Source organism: Mus caroli, unplaced genomic scaffold (assembly GCF_978045245.1).
Source record: "Mus caroli unplaced genomic scaffold, Mus_caroli_1 scaffold_14, whole genome shotgun sequence".
NCBI classification, from domain to species: Eukaryota; Metazoa; Chordata; class Mammalia; order Rodentia; family Muridae; genus Mus; species Mus caroli.
The window spans coordinates 65941447-65964320 of NW_028227269.1; the positions used below are offsets into that span (position 1 = coordinate 65941447).

Genomic DNA, 22874 nt, shown 5'->3' on the forward strand with positions numbered 1-22874 from the left:
TGCTGTCAATTTGGCAGTGGCTCCAGGTCTCTGACAAAGACATTTCTCAAAACCATGGCTTGTAGCAGAACCCAGGCTGCTTTTCTTGTTCCCAGGAAGCACCAAAGACACATCCTGCTATCTTCCCAGGAAGCATCATGGGTGGCCATCCTGCCATCTTCACACTGTTGTGATGGTACCATTTTCCTGGCCTATGACTATGGGATATCTCCACCCTCATATTCTGGCTGAGCTGTGACTATTAAGACACTAACTACCATTTAATGCTTTCTACTTCCCTGGTAGCCAGGAAGAGAACCTGAACAAATGGTTATGGCTCTTCACAAATTTAGTTCTATTTGGTTGTATGCTAAATGCAAAATTCTGCCTGAGTAGCTATGAGTTTTCTCGGGTGATGCTAAATAGCTTTCAGTCTTCACGATTATTCTTAATTTAAAAAAAAAAAAAAGCCTCACAATTCCCAAATGCTTTAATTTTTATCTTTTGTTCACCAACAGTTTCAAGTTTTTCTCATTCATTCATTCATTCATTCATTCCACATCCCACTATTAGCCCACCTCTCCTCCCAATATCCCCTCATGCCCAGTTTTTTTTTTAATTTTATTTAGTCTTTTTTTTTTTTACACTCCAGATTTTATCCCCCTCCAGGTTCACTCTCCGACTGCTCCACATCTCATACTTCCACCCGTACCCTATGCCCAAGAGGATGTCCCCACACATCTCAAACCCCAGACCTCTAAACTCCCTAGGTCCTCCAGTCTCTTGAGGATTGGGTGCATCTTCTCTGACTGAACCCAGACCCAGAAGTCCTCTGCTATATATGTGTTGGGAGCCTCATATCAGCTGGTGTATGCTGCTTGGTTGATGGTCCAATGTGTCTGAGAGATTTCAGGGGTCCAGATTAATTGAGACTGCTGGTCCACCTACAGGGTTGCTCTCCTCTCAGTTTCTTCCTGCTTTTCCCTAATTCAACCACAGGGGCCAGCTGCTTCTGTGCATTGGTTGGGTTTAAATATCTGCATCTGACTCTTCAGCAGCTTATTGGGTCTTTCAGGGGCAGACAGTGATAGACCCTCCTTTTTGTTTTTGGTTTGTTTGTTTGTGTTTGTTTGGCTTTTAAAATATTTTAATATTTTTATTGGATATTTTCTTTATTTACATTTAAAATGTTATTGCTTTTTGGTTTCCCCCCTGAAACCTCCTACCCCATCACCCTCCACTCCCTTCTATGAGAGTCTTTCCCCAGCCACTCACCCACTCCTGCCTTTCGACCCTCCAATTCCCCTGCACTGGGAAAATCCATCAAGCCCTCACAGGACCAAGGGCCATCCTTTGCTACATATGCAGCTGGGGCCATAGGTTCCTCCATGTGTAATCCTTGGTTATTGGCTTAGTCCTTGGGAGCTCTGGGGGTCTGGTTGGTTGATATTGTTGTTCTTCCTATAGGGTTGCAAACCTCTTCAACTCCTTCAGTCCTTTCTCTAACTCCTTCATTGGGGCCCCTGTACTCTGTCCAATGGATGTCTGCAAGCATTCACCTCTGTATTTGTCAGGCTCTGGCAGAGCCTCTCAGAAGACAGCTATATCAGTCTCCTTTCAGCAAGTACTTCTTGGAATCCACAATAGCATCTGGGTTTGGTGACTATACAGGACAGATTCCCCAGGTAGGGCAGTCTCTGGATAGCCTATCCTTCCATCTCTGCTCTACACATTGTCTCCAAATTTGCTCCCATGAGTGTTTTATTCCCCTTTATAATAAAGACCCAAGCACCCACACTTTGTTCTTCCTTCATGTGGTCTGTGAATTGTATCTTGGGTATTACAGCTTCTGGACTAATACAAACTTATCAGTGAGTGTATACCATGTGTATTCTTTTGTGATTGGGTTACCTCACTCAGGATTATATTTTCTAGTACCACCCATTTGTCTAAGAACTTCATGAAGTCATTGTTTTTAATAGCTGAGTAGTACTCCATTGTGTAAATGCACCATGTTTTCTGTATTCATCCCTTTGTTGAAGACATCTGGGTTCTTTCCAGCTTCTGGCGATTATTAATAAGGCTGCTATGAACATAGTAGAACATGTGTCCTTATTATATGTTGAAGAATCTTTTGGGTATATGCCCAGAAGTGGTATAGTGGGTCCTCAGGTAATATTATGCCCAATTTTCTGAGGAACTGATTTCCAGAGTGGTTGTACCAGCTTGCAATCCCACCCACAATGTAGGAGTGTTCCTCATTCTCCACATCCTTGCCAGCATCTGCTGACTCCTAAATTTTTATTTTATTTTTATTTTTATTTATTTATTTTTTTTTTTTGGTTTTTCGAGACAGGGTTTCTCTTTATAGCTCTGGCTGTCCTGGAGCTCACTTTGTAGACCAGGCTGGCCTCGAACTCAGACATCCGCCTGCCTCTGCCTCCCGAGTGCTGGGATTAAAGGCGTGCGCCACCACGCCCGGCTTCTAAATTTTTTTTTTGATTTTTAATATTTTATTACATATTTTCCTCGATTACATTTCCAATGCTATCCCAAAAGTCCCCCATAGCGCCCCCCCTTCCCTACCCACCCATTCCCATTCTTTTGGCCCTGGCATTCCCCTATACTGGGGCATATAAAGTTTGCAAGTCCAATGGGCCTCTCTTTCCATTGATGGCCGACTAGGCCATCTTTCCATACATATGCAGCTAGAGACAAGAGCTCCGGGGTTCTGGTTAGTACATCATGTTGTTCCAACAATAGGGTTGCAGATCCCTTTAGCTCCTTGGGTACTTTCTCTAGCTTCTCCATTGGGAGCCCTGTGATTTTGATCTTAGCCATTCTGACTGGTGTAAGGTGATATCTCTGGGTTGTCTTGATTTGCCTTTCCCTGATGACTAAAGATGTTGAACATTTCTTTAGGTGCTTCTTGGTGATTCGAGTTTCCTCAGTTGAAAATTCTCTGTTTAGCTTTGTTCTCCATTTATTAATAGGGTAATTTGGTTCTCTGGAGTCTAACTTCTTGAGTTCTTTGTATATATTGGAATTAGCCCTCTATTAGATGTATTGGTAAAGATCTTTTCCCAATTTGCTGGTTTCTGTTTTGTCCCATTGACAGTGTCCTTTGCCTTACATAAGCTTTGCAATTTTATGAGGTCCCATTTGTCAATTCTTGATCATAGAGCATAAGCCATTGTTGTTCTGTTCAGGAAATTTTCCCATGTGCCCACGTGTTTGAGGCTTTCCCCCACTTTATCTTCTATTAGATTCAGTGTTTCTGGTTTTATGTGGAGGTCCTTGATCCACTTGGGTTTGAGATTTGTACAGGGAGATAAGCAAGGATAAATTTGCATTCTTCTCTACATTGACTGCCAGTTGAACCAGCACCATTTGTTGAAAACGCTGTCATCCCCCGCCCCCGCCCCCCATGGATGGTTTTAGCTCCTTTGTCAAATATCAAGTGAATATAGATGTGTGGGTTCATTTCTGGGTTTTCAATTCTTTTCCATTGATCTTCCTGCCTGTTTCTGTACAAATGCCATACAGTTTTTATCACTATTGCTCTGTAATACAGCTTGAAGTCAGGGCTGGTGATTCTTCTAGAAGTTCTTTTGTCATTGAGAATAGTTTTCCCTGTCCTGGGTTTCTCATTATTCCAAATGAATTTGCAAATTACTCTTTCTAATTCTAAGAAGAATTGATTTGGTTTTGTGAGTACTCCATAGCCTCAGTAATAGTGTCAGGACTTGGGACCTCCCTTTGAGTTGGAATACACTTTGGGCCTGTTGCTGGACCTCCTTTTTCTCAGGCTTTTCTCCATTTTTGTCCCTGTAGTTCTTTCAGAAAGGACAATTATGGGTCAGAGTTTTTGTCTGTGGGATAACACCCCCATCCCTCACTTCATGCCCCATCTTCCTGCTGAAGGTAGGCTCTACAATTCCCTCTCCCCACTTCAGGGCATTTCATCTAAGGTCCCTTCCTTTGAGTCCTGGGAGTTTCTCACCTCCAAGGTCTCTGGTATATTTTGGAGGGTACCCCTACCTCCTACCTCCGGAGGTTGCCATTTCCATTCTTTCTGCTGGCCCTCATGGCTTCAGTCTTGTCTTGTTTTGTCTTTCCTTTCCTTTCCTTTCCTTTCCTTTCCTTTCCTTTCCTTTCCTTTCCTCTCCTCTCCTCTCCTCTCCTCTCCTCTCCTCTCCTCTCCTCTCCTCTCCTCTCCTCTCCTCTCCTCTCCTCTCCTCTCCTCTCCTCTCCTCTCCTCTCCTCTCCTCTCCTCTCCTCTCCTCTCCTCTCCTCTCCTTTTTAAAATTCCTACATATGTTCTTTTACTAGATATTTTCTTCATTTACATTTAAGGCACTGATGAGACTAAATTCTTTTTAAAAATTCAATGTAAGATTTTAAGAAATTTTATGAGACCAAATGTAGAAAATGCTACTAAGAAAACTTTTCATAAATATACATTTAATATACCTTAAATGTCATGATATTCTATTAGAGATAGTTGAGAAATTATGTATATAATTTTAGACTACTCTATGCAAGCAAAAACTACAAAAATACTCCATCAATTTAAAAGTTTCATATATAGTAATAGTTTTACATAAAATATAATAAATAATATTAATATGTGGTAGAATTTTGTCTTTACTTTTATTCAAATAATTCTAATGTTAGGCTGATGTGACTGATTTTAAAAATGGCTACAATTTTTTTTTATTAAAGGCCTCTCATTATTTCTACCTACTTGGAGTAAAATTCTACTTATGACTTGTGCTGCACAAACTCTCATACCGTGGGCTGACTGCAGCTAAAACGTTAATCAATTTTCATGGGAATTTTAGAAGATAAATATTATTCTCTATTTTTCATGTTTACCAAACTGAAGGTTACAGATGAAAGATATTATGTTTTATTATTATTATTATTTTCAATAAGTTGATTCTAAGTAGAGCACTCAAAATTTGGGAGTTTCTTCAGAGAAACCACAATTTCAAGTTTTACCCATCATGTTTAGAGTTCTTACAATACTGGTGGCATTTGATCATAAGCTGTTTTTTTCATATTACAGAAAATATGAGCATCAGTTCATTCTGGTCTTTTCTATTCCCTCCTGAAAGTTTCAACATACTCTCCACTAATTTGCATTATAAGGTCTTTCAATTTTGGCCCAAGCTGGGTTTTTTCTCCCTTCCTTCCTTCCTTCCTTCCTTCCTTCCTTCCTTCCTTCCTTCCTTCCTTCCTTCCTTCCTTCCTCCCTCCTCCCCCCTCTCTCTCTCTCTCTCTCTCTCTTTCTTTCTTTCTTTCTTTCTTTCTTTCTTTCTTTCTTTCTTTCTTTCTTTCTTTCTTTCTTTCTTTCTTATATGCTATCAGCATCACTACTAGTCTATTTTTGATAACTATTAAAAATACTGTATAGTTGTCAGCTTCCATGGAAAGCAGATTATTTAGCTCACAATTTAAAATATCTATAGCCATGGTCTTGATATTAACTCTGCTCTGGTACAGGTCTAATGGCTTGAGAGAACCATTGTAGGGGAAAAAAGTTCACATAGCAACACAGGCACCCAGAGAGTCTGAGAACGGACCAGGGAAAATCCCCAACTATGTATAACCTTTTAAAAACTACCATTATTACTTAACATTGCGACACTTAGGACTAGGCTCCCAACACATATAACTATGTAGAAAATGCCTTACTATATACAATCTACAGCATCCTTATTTTCCAAGGTTCATGTTTTTCTTGCAATGCAGCAAATAATCATTTAATACCCAATGATCACAATGTATTTATATCTTCTAGAATTATTTAAAAGTCCATGTTCAAAAGCTGAGGCCATATTCAACTTCTGTTATGTTTTGAACCTGAAAAAATATAATTAATTTGTCTACTTAAAATGCAGCATAGGAATTCAAATAGGATTAAATATTCCTATTCAAAAGTGAGACACAAGGAAAGAGTATGATGTCAAAACAAGACTGAAATCCAACATACAGCTCCAACTTAGTGTGGAGGGATGGGACAATGTCTTGGGCATCCCTTCTATTCCTGGCTATCCACTCAGGCTAGCTTTGAATAATGACTGATCTTGTAGGCAATGTGTGTTGCTGGTAATTCTGCATGCATATGCTCTAGGCATAGCTCTTCAGGAGCTTTCTGCAAGTTTTCTGCCTCCTAGACATTCCTTTAGAATCCCAGAAGAAGCTATGATAGCCTCTATCTTGCTTGTCTTTAAGACAAGAATTATGCAAATGCAAAGTTTTACAGTGAGCTCAAGTGTTCCCTTGGACTTTTTCAGCTGTAGCTTTAGTATAAGACCATGGAGCATTTAGCTGCTGGAAAAATGGAATTATTAAATGGCTTTGGGCAGCAGTCTATGAAAGTACATGGAATATGGCCCTCAATTATTATTTTCTGGAAGCTCTTAGCAGGTGATGGCTGAGGAAACCCAGAAGGAGACTTTTGAAAAGATCTCAGGACACCTCTTTATCATGTTCTTAATGAAAAGAACAGACTCCTTTACCCACTCTCTTTCTACTTTATTTGTTTATTTATTTATGTTTACTTTTTTCATTTATTTATTTGTTTGTTTTTATTGGTTATTTTATGTATTTACATTTCAGATGTTAACCCCCTTCCCAGTTTCTCCTCTGCAAACCCCCTATTCAATTTCCCTGCCCTTGCTTCTATGAGGGTGTTCCCATTTCCATCCATCCACTCCAGCCTCACCACTCTAGCATTCCCCTTTGCTGGATCATTGAACCTTCACAGGACCAAGGGCCTCCCCTCCCATTGATGCAAGATAAAGCAATCCTCTTCTTTGTGTGTGTGTGTGTGTGTGTGTGTGTGTGTGTGTGTGTGTGTGTGTGTGTGTTGTGAATGGTGCATCTACATCAGTATGTGAGTGGGTATGGCCATTGATATATGCAGTGGCTAGAGAAGGACATCCAGTGCCTCCCTCTATGGATGTTGATCTTGCTGCTTTGGAAAAGAGTCTCTCAATGAAACAGATACTAGATATTTGGGCTAGGCTGGCTAGCTAGGAATCTGTCCTCTCTCTGTCTTTCATTGATGAAGTTATAGGCATGCATAAATAACTAGGCAGTTTTTCACATGTTTTATGCATACAGATCAAGTGTTCTAATCCAGCAAGCTCATCCCAAATCATTCAAACCCATTAATTCTTCCAATGGTACCTTTATATCATCAGATGTAATTATAATTACAACCTCATTTTAGAGTACTAAACTTTATCATAGAATTTTATTTAATTGTGTTTTATGTGTATCAGTGTTTTGCTTGCATGTATAACTATGTATTATGTACCTTCAGTGTCCTCAGAAGCTAGAAGAGGGTGTTGTATCTCCTAGACCTGGAGATACAAGTGGTTATGATATACACATGGGTGCCAAATTTAATTCTGGTCCTCTGGAAGAGCAGAAAATGCAATTAAATGCCAAGTCATCTCTACAATTCAATGTATAATTTCTAAAACATTTGCATTAAGATTGCAGTTCTGGAACTTGTTGGCTTGAGGCCAACATTGGTCCAACTCTGGAAAATACCTCATGGTAGGTGGTGATAGAATCAAAGGAATATAGAAAGAGGTAACTTAGCAATTAAGAAGCTATAAAACCCATGTCAGAACTGTAATGACCTAACAGTAGATCCCACCAATAAAGATCATGATATTGACACACCTAAGACCAAGGTGCTGATATATTTCGTTTGGAACACTCTGAAATCACATCTATTTTTCCTGCAGGTTAATCATCTTCATGTCTAGAGGTTTATGTATTTTGTCACATCAAGTTTGGGCTGTACATATAATCATAACAAAGTTGTGGGACTTTGTTTCTTTGTTTTATTTTTGTAGGAGCTTCTTGTATTTTCTAATTCAAAACCACTAAGAAGTATGGTTGTGCTTTTTCTTGAATGTATTCTATATTTCATAATTGTTGCTTGGTTTTATTAAATTGCACTTCTGGAAGAAGTACTTTGTACTTAATGGCTAGCTTGACCTTATTCTCACAAATGTCTCCTCATCATATACAAAATGCTAGGACAGACCCCAGGGACTGCTGGTCCTTTCCTTAACTCTAAAGATAGTGTCATAGTTACAAACATGGGAGATGATGTGAAATGGCAGCTTTCCCCTTATGTGAGGATCAACAGGGCCATCAGGCCCAACAACTGCTAAAGGAAAGTCAGGCTGCAGAAAGAGTTGGACTCATTCCAGGAAAATGTCTGGGGAAATTAATAATTCAGTTAGAACTAGGATGAGAAAAATTTAATATGTAGGAAAGAGCAATCTTTATGAAAATTGTAAAAAAAAGTAAAATGTCAGATTTTGGAGTTGAAGCTGCAATGAATTAGGGTCAAGACTTACGGCTTTATATCTTTATGTTTTTCACATTTAGGTATTTATTGAGTGGATATTAGCCTGAGAAACTTAGTATAACTTTGATATTTTAATCTGTAGTTTACTCTTCTTCATAGTGGCAGCTGAAACTGCTTAAGGAAAAAAGTAATTTGATATATAAAAGGATAATTTGTGTACATAGATATTGACATGTTTATGCACACATATAGTGCACATATAATTAATAGCCCCAGGTGCTGCTACAGCTGCAGGTATCGTTACCATGATGATCCCTACCACACATGGCACTGTATTTGGGACTGATCTACTTGCACAACAAAAGATATGAAAGGGCTTCAGTTTTTTTGATGTTCCTTCCACACTCCAAAATTTATGATCAATATATTGTATTTCATTGTAACTGCTGGAATCATCTGTAGTCTGAAAAGAAAAAAAAATAGTCTCTTAAAATTCTAGCTGACACCTTAGGACTTTGGCTCCAATGTTCATATTAAAATAGTTTCCTATTCATCACTTAGCAGGGTACATTACTTTCTCTGTGATACAATATTGACAGAAACAAGTCCTTTTTTTTCAAGTCTAATAGTCTGCGTATGGACAAAGAAAGATATCTGTGGAAAAAAAAAACAAACAGAAAAACCAAAGGAAAGCCTCAGCTCCTCCACCCTTACAGGGTTAGCAGAGGCTTCTTTATCTCCATAGTTTCTCTAAAATCAGGGATTCTATTTTCTAGTTATTGAATTCTGGAAAGACAGGGAGTTGGTGTTTGCTTACTGAGTGCCTGTGAAAAATCTGTTTCTTGTGATTAGAGCATTGTTTTTCCTTTGGATCAGACTTTGATACAAAAAGTTTAGAAAGCAATTTGTCATGTTCTTATAGCCCATTTCAAGGACATTTCAATCAAGGACAGAAATAATGTGCTGGTTGAATTGAGGAACTCAGAAAAATTATTAGAATTGTTGTTCTCTTTGCACTTTTGATGAAGTAAAAAACAAAAACAAAAACAAAACAGGGATGATCAAGGAGAGAACTTGGCATGAAGTAAATGTTTGGTTTTACCATTGGGGCATATTTAAACTGATCTTTAAAAATACTCTCTCAAAAACATAAAAAAAGGAACTGAAAATTTTGGTTTTGCTTACAACATGCATCTACTAAAATATAAGTAGAGTAAAATGTAAGTATAAAGGGCATTAATAGAAACCAAAATATGAAAGTTGTATATATCTATGTCTATCTATCTATAGATAGATAGATAGGTAGATAGATAGATATAGATATAAATTGTATTATACATATACCTATATGTATTGGTAAATTTACTCTTAAATATACTGAACAGGTAAATATATTACATGGGTATAGGTAAATTCTATTAAAATCCTCAATATTTTATGATCTATTGTGAATACATATTCTTTTGGTCACAAGTAATATAATTTCTATATCTCCCACATAGGGAAAGTTTCTTCCTACTCGAGTGACAGACAAGGTCCTACAGAAAAACCTATGGCAGCCATTGGTAATATCTTCATATTTTGAAGACAGATAACTTTTATAGTAGTGAGAATAAATGAGGTAACTTTCCTTTAGAAGAAGGACAATACATACTTCCCTTAAAAGTTAAATATTTAAAGTTGTATTCTCTTTGAGGAATTAGTTAACTTGTTATTCACAGTTGGGAAGTTGTGTAGTTTCACACACACTGAGAAGCAGAGCCAAATTATAGAATCAGAATACAATGATATGAAGCTTAAACGTTCCTAAGGAGTGGAATGTAGGATTCCTGGATTTTAGGTGGTTTCTCTAACAGAGGTGTAGCTCTGTCACCTTCGCAGAAGATGAAGAGAGTTTAAGCAAAGCTATAACTGTAATGAAAAAGATCTAGTTGCCTCTCTTTAAACTGAGGTATTTTCTTTTAAAAAGTGATTGCCTTTCATATGTTTGTTTTATACGTAGGCATAATAAAATGTGAATCTCCATTAGAGGAATATGTCAGACAGACTCTGTGAGGAGGCCTCCGAAGACTCACTAAATGAGAACAGAAGTGAAAAACTGGGATTTCAAAAAATTAAATCCTCGACACAGTGAAGAAAATAATTCCCAGAGAAAAGAGAAGGAATATAGAATGACAGACAACCTTAGTGAGCCCCTTACCTGATAGGGGCTAAAAATCTGTAACATATTAAAAAAACTGAAGTGTTAAATACCTAAGATGCTCCAGCAGATCCAGTCAAACCGTGCATAAGTCTTGATCTATTTGATAGTAAAAGAGCAGTTCCTTTTATGATAATATGAGTTGCTGTTTTAATTCTCTTCATCTTTTGTTAGATTTATTTATTTATTTATTTAAGAATGTCTCTTAAGGAACCCAAGCTGACCTTGACCTCACTAGATCACCAAGGATGGTATAGTGGTTTTCAATAAAAATGGTCTTCATGGGCCTAGAGTGAGCAGTGCTAATAGAAGGTGTGGCCCTGTTGGAGTAGTCATGGCTTTGTTGGAGGAGATGTGTCACTAGAGGTTGGGCTTTGAGTCTCAGATGAACAAGCCAAGCATACTGTCTGCTTCTATCTTCCTGCTGCCTGCCCAACCGAATGTAGATTCCCAGCTACCCCTCCAGCACCATGTCTGCCTACATGCTAGCGTGGTTCACAGTATGGTGATAATCAACTAAACCTCTGAAACCATAAGCCAGTCCCAGTTAAACGTTTTCTTTTATAAAATTTGGCATGACCATGGTGTCTCTTTACAGCAAAAGAAACCCTAATTAAGACAGTTGGCCTTGAATTATTATCTCTTTTTCTTCATCCTCAGAGTATTGGGATGCAGATAGGAACCAACATATATTACCATACTTGGTTGTGACGTTTTAAAAATATATCTGAAGCTTTTCCCAAGATTGGCACTCTGTAACTATTGTTTTTAAATCGAGCATATTACAAAAATATACAGCAGAATATCCACCAGTGAAGACCTGTGACCAGGTAAATTGTGTAAGGATACAGCACCAGGGCACATCAGAAAGCTTCTGAAGTTTGGCCTTTCTTTGACCATCTTTGCTCTCTTTTTCACTAACCTATCATGCCACAGTGTCATAGGAGAGCAAATAGTTTGCTGCCACATGAAGTAGGTAACATTGTGGGGTTTGGAGAAGACGAAAGATGCAAGCCTGAAGCTCTGAGACTAAGGCTTAACATAGGAATCTTCATGAAATGTATTCAGAAACTTTCATATTATTCAAAATGTCGTAATGATTAATCAAATGCATTAGATTTTCAATTAGTAGTCGGCTAACTTAAAACATCACTAGCCAGACTTTTGAAAATAACCTAAATTTTATTGTAAGTGGAAAACTTATTCTATGGCAGAACTTCAAGAAAGAAATAGAGCAAGCCACTAATAGTAGAGACAGAAAAAGGTATAGTCACTATTTAATTAAAAGAGATCTACAGAACTAATTGTAATTAAATGCATACATATAGAAGTTATCTAAATGTACTTGTATATAAACAAAGCATCAGAATGTATAAGATGATATTTATAGAGTTTTGCCTTTGACAGACTGAGCTGTTTTTTGCTTTAGTGAGAAGGAAAATTCAAGAGGAAGAAGAACATGACACAAACACATTCTTATTTAATATTTGATTAACAATCTTACCTCTGATACCTTGGTTACATTGGTTTGACCTAGCCAATTGCTTTAGATCTTGAGGTGTGATCTTACTTTAGAAATAGCCTTGTGGAAAGGAGAAAGCCTCTTAAGGAAACAGGACACTTTAAACTAAACACACTAATTTCATAGCTGATGACTTGAATAATCTAACTGGGCTTTGTGTGACAGACTTTTGTGAAACATTTCAAGGACTGACATAACCTAAAATATATTCCCTGGAGGCAACCTGTCAGTTTCCTGGTTTTGCCTGGCTCTAATATGCACAGTGAATTTGATAACCTAGAACATAGGGTTGATAAGATACATGAAATAAATGTCCCTATATGTATTGAAAAGTGAGAAGGAAACACACATGCCTCACTAATTTCTCTTCTTTTCTAAAGGCACAAGTACTGACAGGATGGCACGCTTCCTCTAGTTTACCAGTGCTGCATGTCTTAGCCCATTTTCACAGTGCATACCAACACACAAGCAATTTGGGTTGGTCTAATTTAGCAGTTCTCAACCTTCTTAATGCTGTATTCCTTTAAAAGGTTTCATGTTGTGGTGAACCCCAAGCAAAATAATTATTTCATTGCTAATTCTTAACTGAAATTTGGCTACTGCTATGAATTGTAATGTTTTGTGATGATTTTAGGATATCCCTATTAAAGGGTCATTCAAGCTCTTAGGGTCGAGACCCACAGTTTGAGAAATACTGGTCTTAGCATTTTTATCTTATTTCCAACATTCTCACTATATCTTATTCAATATAAACCAGGCACACCAAGTAATAAAATAGTGAATGACTGTGAAGGACATGTAATACTAGTTAGACAGAGATGATACATATATGCATATACCTTCAAATTTAATTTAATGTAATTTTTATTCTTATCTATTAGATACATTCTTTATTTACATTTCAAATTTTATCCACTTTCCTCATTTCCCCTCCGAAAAACTCCCTATCTCACCCCCTACCCTTCTGCTCACTAACCCACCCACTCCCACTTCCCTGTCCTGGCATTCCACTACACTGGGGCATTGAGCCTTCATAACACCGAGGGCCTCTCCTTAGTGTTCCACAAGGCCATCCTCTGTTATATACACCACTGAAGCCTTGAGTCCCTCCTTGTGTACTCTTTGGTTGGTGGTTTAATCCTTGGGAGCTCTGGGGCTAATAGTTGGTTCAGACTGTTGTTCCTCCTATGGGGCTGCAAACCCTTTCAGCTCCTTGAGTCCTTTCTCTAGCTCCTCCATTGGAGACCCCGTGCCCAGTCCAAATGATGGCTGTGAGTATATCCACTTCTGTATTTGTCAGGCACTGGCAGAGCCTCTCAGGAGACAGTTTTATCAGGCTCCTGTCAGCAAGCACTTGTTGACATCCACAGTAGTGTCTGGGTTTGAGAACTATAAATGGGATCAATCCCCAGGTGGGATAGTCTCTGGATGGCCTTTCCTTCAGTTTATGTTCCAAACTTTGTCTCTGTATCTCCTCCCATGGGTATTTTGATTCCCTTTCTTTCTTTCTTTCTTTCTTTCTTTCTTTCTTTCTTTCTTTCTTTCTTTCTTCCTTCCTTCCTTCCTTCCTTCCTTCCTTCCTTCCTTCCTTCCTTCCTTCCTTCCTTTCTTTCTTTCTTTCTTTCTTTCTTTCTTTCTTTCTTTCTTTCTTCCTACAGCACCTGGTATTCCCAGGCGGTCTCCCATCCAAGTACTAACCAGGCCCGACTCTGCTTAGATTCCGAGATCAGACAAGATCGGGTGCGTTCAGGGTGGTATGGCCATAGACTTGATCCCCTTTCTAAGAAGGACCGAAGTATCCACACTGTGGTCTTCCTTCTTCTTGAGCTTCACGTGGTCTGTGAATTGTATCTTGGGTATTCCCAGCTTCTGGGCTAATATCAACTTATCAGTGAGAACATACCATGTGTGTTGTGATTGGGTTACCTCACTCAGGATGATATTTTCTAGGTCCATCCATTTGCCTAAGAATTTCATGGATTCATTGTTTTTAATATCTGAGTAGTACTCCATTGTGTAAATGTACCACAATTTATGTATCCATTCCTCTGTTGAGGGGCATCTGGGTTCTTTCCAGCTTCTGGCTATTATAAATAAGGATGCTATGAACATAGTGGAGCATGTTTTCTTACTATATGTTGGAACATCTTCTGGGTATATGCCCAGGAGTGGTATAGTTGGGTTAACAGGTAGGGCTATGTCCAATTTTCTGAGGAACTGCCAAAATGATTTGCCAGAGTAGTTGTTCCAACTTGTAATTCTACCAGCAATGGATGAATGTTCCTCTTTCTCCAAATCCTTGCCAGCGTCTGCTGTCACCTGAGTTTTTGATCTTAGATTTTTATATTTATGACATTAAATTTTCTACAAATTCCATTTAGCACTTTAATAATATACAATGTATAGGTAAATGTCTTGAATTTATGTGATTTTGTAATTGGGCACATCCTTGCCTGAAGAAATATTTTCCCCTCTAAAATCTATAAGCATGCTTTATCATCATTTGATATTTTCCAAAATTAGAAAGCATAGTACTGATATGTCATCAACTTGAAGTGCTTTGTGTTGAAAGGGTTAATCATTTTTTGGATGTTATAATTGTAATACTTACCATAATTTGTTCTTCAGTGTTTTGTCCAAAACCAGATTTAAATAAAAATAACAAGTGTAAAGGATTAGCTTTGAAAAGTACAAAATCACAGGAGAATATGAAATTTGTATGTAAGTAAATCCTTGAGAGCAGATGGAATTTCCCCAAAGTTTTAGAAGAATTCAAGGGTGAAATTTGTTAGCTAAAGTATGTGATACTTTGCTTAGAAAGCCACAGTGCCAGGAACAAGAGCTTTCCAATATCACTAGCATCAAAAAGACACCATGTGAGTACAATATTAAGACTGGAGTCTTTGATCCCCAAATTGATGGAATATATCTTAATTAATTTTTTATTTATAAATTAGTTCTTCAATTTAAATAATGCTTTTATATACTTTTCTTCCAAAGATTATGAAATATTTTTCCTATAGGAAGATTATTGTTGATTTTAATGAACAGTGAATAATAATTTCCTATGTATACATGCCAATGACGATGGATTTTCTTTAGTCTTTGCACCTCATATTTATTTTCTAACATTATTAAGAAACAAAGGACAAAAACAAATTTCCTAATTTTAAAATATTATGAAAATATGAAAGCATAGATAAAAATTGTCAAATGAGATTATTCATAGACATAAACATATATTCACATACAGATGCATACACAGACATACACACATACACATGCACACACACACACATACACACACACATACACATTGAAGAGCATAAAGCCAAAGGACCATATGTAAGTAAAGAGATTTTAATAAAACTGAACTACAGAGTGAGTAATTTGCTAGTTTAACTTTCAAAATAAATATAGAACTGTTAACATCAAATAGGCTTAAAGGCATTGAATTCGGACTGGGTTGTACAATATTTGACTCAGATATATATGACTTGATATTCATTTCTGACACCAAACCAAGCAGAAACAATCCAAAAAGCACAAAAAATATACAAGCCATCTAGTTATTATATCAAGTCGATTATAGCTAATGATAAATGGATTATTGATTAGAAATAGGTTACCTTCATATCATATGGGCTAATTTGTCTAACAACTAGGTTATATTAATTTGTCATAGTCAAATGAACAACAAATTAACTCTTAAATATTCGTAACAATATTGAGTTCTAAGAGTGTATCTAAATTATAATTATGAACTGTGCTAGTCACTGTAGATAATAATGAACAAGTACAAAACAGTTTGGGTGTCTGAGGTTGCACAGGAATTAGATGAGAGGCCTTAAGAGCCTCAAGCATGTCTTTTACCTAGTGCTGTCTGAAAGGCACAAAGTTCTCTGGCAAAATAATGAGCTGGATCTACTCCAAGAAATGCTCTAGAATGGATTTTGTCTAGAGTTCATGCAGTCCTTGACCCCCATCTTTTGATTTCTCCTTATTCTGAAGAAAAAACGAACAAACCAACAAAACAAACCCCACCAGCATAGAAAGAGAAGGCAATCATTCATTGAGTGAAGTGATGAGAGAATATAAGAACTTTCGTCTCTTAGGAACAGATTTTTGTAATAGTCTCAAGTATGAAAGCATCTCTCAGTGAAGAGGGAATCTCATTGCTCAAAAGGAAGTGCACAACTGGATGTGGCAATGCTCACCTGCCCTTTTAGGTTTTTGTCTTTTTAGTAAAGGTCAAGATGGTTTGAGGCTAGCTCAGGCTTCAGAGAGACTGGATAAAATACCCTAAAATATAAAGATGAGATGGCAAGTACTCCATTATTGTGAAATTCAGCTGGAATGAGAACCATGGTAACATATAGCCAGAAAGAAAATAAAAACAGATTTGCAGAGGAAATTCAAGAATGGAGAGCAGGCTGGCGAATGCAGCTGATTCAGTTCTGTGACTTTTCTTGAGGGAGAGAATCTAAATTTCAGCAAGTTGTTTTGTTTTCAAAACATCTGCTTGAGTTTGCTCTCATGTGATTTTACAATTGTTTTGGTAGTTAGCACTGCTCTGGGTTTGCATATACCGAACTATTTGTCACAGCAGAAGTAGGGACATCTAAATTTATGCCTGATGTTGACAAGAACAACACTCTGCTTTATGACAGGAGCAAGAAGGGTCAAGAGGATCCAAATATCAGAAAGCTTTCTACACACACAATGCTTGCTATTTCTTTAGTAGCAGCCTGACATTTATTTTAATGCTATTTAAATGCATCAAGACTCTATTTCCCAGCTTTGTATGCAAGTATGCATGAGAATATCTACATCTAGTATACAATGCAACTAATTTTGAACGAATCATGTCCCGTTCTAACATACTTATTAGGCATCAAAATTTCATTAGTCAGATGGCATTTAATTAATATAAGTTTCTATCTGATTAAATCCCAATTAGACACCCATTCAAAACAATGATATTTCCTGTGTTACTGGACAGTCTTATTGCCTCACAGATGGCACATGATAAAAATATTTGCCAAATATTGTATCATGACTGGTTAAACAGACAAAAGCACATCCATCTTAGTCAAATGTGCTATAGATCAGAGTACTGCAGAACATCCAACAATGATATCACTAACATAACAGATTGGAGTTCACTGTAACATATGCTGCCAATCAAACAGAGTCTCAGTTTGTGTGCCTAACAAGCAAGTGCAGATGTGCAATATTCTGCATTTGATTTTGGGTACACCCTGCTTAGTATTAAATAACAAATATCAAAGCATACGGGTTTGAAGGAATTTGAGATTTATGAATTTGAGAATATCTGATGACTATCTGAAGTACTCATAAGGAATATGCAAGCAAATTATTGAAAAAGTTTCATAATTCTTTAACAATATCCATTAATAACCTACTAGCATCTTGTCACATTTTGTTTTGGTTTGTTGGTTTTGCTTTTCTTTTTCAAGACAGGGGTTCTCTGAGTACAAGCACTGGCAGTCCTGGGACTTGATTTTCAGATTAGGCTGGCCTGCGACAGGCATGTGCCACCACATCCAGCTGCATCTTTTTACTTAAGCTAGGTATTAAATAAAATATTCCTTTCAAAGAATATTATAAATAATAGCTATATGTATTATTAGTATGTATGAATAGTATGTACATTTTTAGTATATATGTGTATTATATATAAATGATATATATGTATACATTTATTATTAGTAGGCATTTTACCGAATTAGTTATTGCAAATTTTACCTAAATTGTGTACATACTTAACAAAATGAAAATATATTAACATTTATAGTTTTCTAATGAAGAAGCATAAACATTAACTGATAACCTAAAGTCCCTCTCAAAGTTATATTAAAATTAGTTGATCAGAAATATTACATTCTAATCTAGACTTCTTGAATTTAAAGCCTGTAAAATCTGATAGTCTTCCTCTTTGAATAAACTCATTCAAACTCATGACATTGGTGTTGTTCATTGAATGTTAACATTACTCTCAAGAAACTCACTTTACAGAAAAGAGTGTAAGATGAACAAGCAAAATCATGAATGCATGTCTATAATCTGGATACTACATATTGCCTAGAATATGAGCAGGCAGCCAACATGCTTAAGTGATTCAATGATCTAGCAGATGACCTGTTGTTGGTAGAGTGACTGATCTGGACCACAGGTAGAGGAATTTTAATCCAACAACATGGTTGCTTTAGCAAGGGTTCACATCCACGGATCTTCTAAGTCTATGCAATAGGGCTGGAATGCAGACATACTCTGATTACAATGTTAGATGCCAGGAATGCAGAGACAGCCATAGTACACCCTTTAATTCCTAACAACAAAAGTAAGGTTAGTTTGTAGATGGAAGCAGCCATACTTGAAAATGATATCTAATTGGGGCGAAGACAAAACAATAAATCAAAAAAGGATTTGAAGGAATGAGTCAGATATAGGGCATGCTCAACTCTCACAAAAACTGAAAGATAGGCTACTTAAGAGTAGTAAAGGGAAAAAGCACCGGGGCAGCTGGGGCGCAGGGTCTGCTGACACTCACCAGCTACCCACAACACCCGCCACAGGATCTTAAGACTTCTGGTGAGTGGAGCACAGCTTCTGCTCCAATCCAATTGCACGGGACCTGAGACTGCATTAGTTAGGGAAGCAGAAACCGGCCTGAGTAGGGCCACAGGCCTCATCTGGCCGGATCAGCGCCGGGGTAGCAGGAGCGCAGGGTTGCCTGACACCCGCCAGCTACCCACGACCCCCGCCGCAGGATTTTGGGACTGCTGGTGAGTGGAACACAGCTTCTGCTCCAATCCAATTGCGCGGGACCTGAGACTGCATTAGTTAGGGAAGCAGAAACCGGCCTGAGTAGGGCCACAGGCCTCATCCGGCCAGATCAGCGCAGGGGTAGCAGGAGTGCAGGGTTGCCTGACACCCGCCAGCTACCCACGACCCCCGCCGCAGGATTTTGGGACTGCTGGTGAGTGGAACACAGCTTCTGCTCCAATCCAATCACGCGTGACCTGAGACTGCTCTGGTTGGGGAGAGAGAAATCCGGCCTACATAGGGCCACAACCCTCTTCCGGTCAGAAAAGCACCGGGGCAGCTGGGGCGCAGGGTCTTCTGACACTCGCCAGCTACCCACAACACCTGCCACAGGATCTTAAGACTTCTGGTGAGTGGAGCACAGCTTCTGCTCCAATCCAATTGCGCGGGACCTGAGACTGCATTAGTTAGGGAAGCAGAAACCGGCCTGAGTAGGACCACAGGCCTCATCCGGCTGGATCAGTGCCGGGGTAGCGGGAGCACATGGGTGCCTGACACCCGCCAGCTACCCACGACCCCCGCCGCAGGATTTTGGGACTGCTGGTGAGTGGAACACAGCTTCTGCTCCAATCCAATTGCGCGGGACCTGAGACTGCATTAGTTAGGGAAGCAGAAACCGGCCTGAGTAGGGCCACAGGCCTCATCCGGCGGATCAGCGCCGGGGTAGCGGGAGCGCAGGGTTGCCTGACATCCGCCAGCTACCCACGACCCCCGCCGCAGGATTTTGGGACTGCTGGTGAGTGGAACACAGCTTCTGCTCCAGTCCAATCACGCGGGACCTGAGACTGCTCTGGTTGGGGAGAGAGAAATCCGGCCTACATAGGGCCACAACCCTCTTCCGGTCAGAAAAGCACCGGGGCAGCTGGGGCGCAGGGTCGGCTGACACTCACCAGCTACCCACAACACCCACCACAGGATCTTAAGACTTCTGGAGAGTGGAACACATCTTCTGCTCCAATCCAATTGCACGCGGGACCAGAGACTGCATTAGTTAGGGAAGCAGAAAAAGGGCCTGAGTAGGACCACAGGCCTCTTCCGGCTGGACCAGCACCGGGGTACCGTCAGCTACCCACGACCCCCGCCGCAGGATTTAGAGACTGCTGGTGAGTGGAACACAGCTTCTGCTCCAATCTTTAAACAGTGACAACGATAACAACTAACCCCAGAGATTACCAGATGGCGAAAGGTAAACGTAATAATCTTACTAACAGAAACCAAGACCACTCACCATCATCAGAACCCAGCACCCCCACTTCGCCCAGTCCAGGGCACCCCAACACACCGGAAAAGCTAGACACGGATTTAAAAGCATATCTCCTGATGATGATAGAGGACTTCAAGAAGGACTTTAATAACACACTTAAAGAAATGCAGGAGAACACTGCTAAACAGGCAGAAGACAATAAAGAGGAAGCACAAAAATCCCTTAAAGAATTGCAGGAGAACACTGCTAAAGAGTTACAAATCCTTAAAGAAAAACACGATAACATAATCAAACAGGTAGAAGTCCTTACAGAAAAACAGGAAAACACATCCAAACAGATGATGGAAATGAACAAAACCATACTAGACCTAAAAAGGGAAGTAGACACAATAAAGAAAACCCAAAATGAGGCAACACTGGAGATAGAAACCCTAGGAAAGAAATCTGGAACCATAGATACGAGCATCAGCAACAGAATACAAGAGATGGAAGAGAGAATCTCAGGTGCAGAAGATTCCATAGAGAACATCGGCACAACAATCAAGGAAAATGTAAAAAGCAAAAAGATCCTAACTCAAAACATCCAAGAAATACAGGACACAATGAGAAGACCAAACCTACGGATAATAGGAGTGGATGAGAATGAAGATTTTCAACTCAAAGGACCAGCAAACATCTTCAACAAAATTATAGAAGAAAATTTCCCAAATCTAAAGAAAGAGATGCCCATGAACATACAAGAAGCCTACAGAACTCCAAATAGACTGGACCAGAAAAGAAATACCTCCCCACACATAATAATCAGAGCAACAAATGCTCTAAATAAAGATAGAATACTAAAAGCAGTAAGAGAAAAAGGCCAAGTAACATATAAAGGCAAGCCTATCAGAATTACACCAGATTTTTCACCAGAGACTATGAAAGCCAGAAGATCCTGGACGGATGTTATACAGACACTAAAAGAACACAAATTCCAGCCCAGGCTACTATACCCAGCCAAACTCTCAATTAACATAGATGGAGAAACCAAAGTATTCCACGACAAAACCAAATTCACACATTATCTCTCCACGAATCCAGCCCTTCAAAGGATAATAACAGAAAAAACACAATACAAGGACAGGAACCACGCCCTAGAAACAACAAGAAGGTAATCCCTCAACAAACCTAAAAGAAGACAGCCATAAGAACAAAATGCCAACTTTAACAACAAAAATAACAGGAAACAACAATTACTTTTCCTTAATATCTCTTAATATCAATGGACTCAACTCCCCGATAAAAGGACATAGACTAACAAACTGGCTACACAAACAAGACCCAACATTTTGCTGCTTACAGGAAACTCATCTCAGAGAAAAGGATAGACACTACCTCAGAATGAAAGGCTGGAAAACAATTTTCCAAGCAAATGGCATGAAGAAACAAGCTGGAGTAGCCATTCTAATATCTGATAAGATTGACTTCCAACCCAAAGTCATTAAAAAAGACAGGGAGGGACACTTCATACTCATCAAAGGTAAAATCCTCCAAGAGGAACTATCAATCCTGAATATCTATGCTCCAAATACAAAGGCAGCCACATACATTAAAGAAACTTTAGTAAAGCTCAAAGCACACATTGCACCTCATACAATAATAGTGGGAGACTTCAACACACCACTTTCACCAATGGACAGATCATGGAAACAGAAACTAAACAGGGACACAGTGAAACTAAGAGAAATTATGAATCAAATGGATCTGGCAGATATCTACAGAACATTCTATCCTAAAACAAAAGGATATACCTTCTTCTCAGCACCTCATGGTACCTTCTCCAAAATTGACCACATAATTGGTCACAAAGCAGGCCTCAACAGATATAAAAATATTGAAATTGTCCCATGCATCCTATCAGATCACCATGGACTAAGGCTGATCTTCAATAACAAAATAAATAATAGAAAGCCAACCTTCACATGGAAACTGAACAACACTCTTCTCAAGGATACCTTGGTCAAGGAAGGAATAAAGAAAGAAATTAAGGACTTTTTAGAGTTCAATGAAAATGAAGCCACAACATACCCAAACTTATGGGACGCAATGAAAGCATTTCTAAGAGGAAAACTCATAGCTCTGAGTGCCTCCAAAAGGAAACTAGAGAGAGCACACATTAGCAGCTTGACAACACACCTAAAAGCACTAGAACAAAAGGAAGCAAATTCACCCAAGAGGAGTAGACGGCAGGAAATAATCAAACTCAGGGGTGAAATCAACCAAGTGGAAACAAGAAAAACTATTCAAAGAATCAACCAATCAAGGAGCTGGTTCTTTGAGAAAATCAACAAGATAGATAAACCCTTAGCCAGACTCACTAGAGGGCACAGGGAAAGCATCCTAATTAACAAAATCAGAAATGAAAAAGGAGACATAACAACAGATCCTGAAGACATCCAAAACACCATCAGATCCTTCTACCAAAGGCTATACTCAACAAAACTGGAGAACCTGGATGAAATGGAGAAGTTCCTAGACAGATACCAGGTACCAAAGTTGAATCAAGATCAGGTTAATGATCTAAACAGCCCTATATCCCCCAAAGAAATAGAAGCAGTCATTAATAGTCTCCCAACTAAAAAATGCCCAGGACCAGATGGGTTTAGTGCAGAGTTCTATCAGACCTTCAAAGAAGATCTAATCCCAGTTCTTCACAAACTATTCCACAAAATAGAAACAGAAGGTACTCTACCCAACTCATTCTATGAAGCCACAATTACTCTGATACCTAAACCAC

General features: G+C 38.7%; 1 pseudogene; it reads right to left on the reverse strand.

Moving 5' to 3' along the window:
• Positions 1 to 13694: 13694 nt before the first annotated feature.
• Positions 13695 to 13813, reverse strand: LOC115032893 (5S ribosomal RNA; annotated as a pseudogene).
• Positions 13814 to 22874: the final 9061 nt, after the last annotated feature.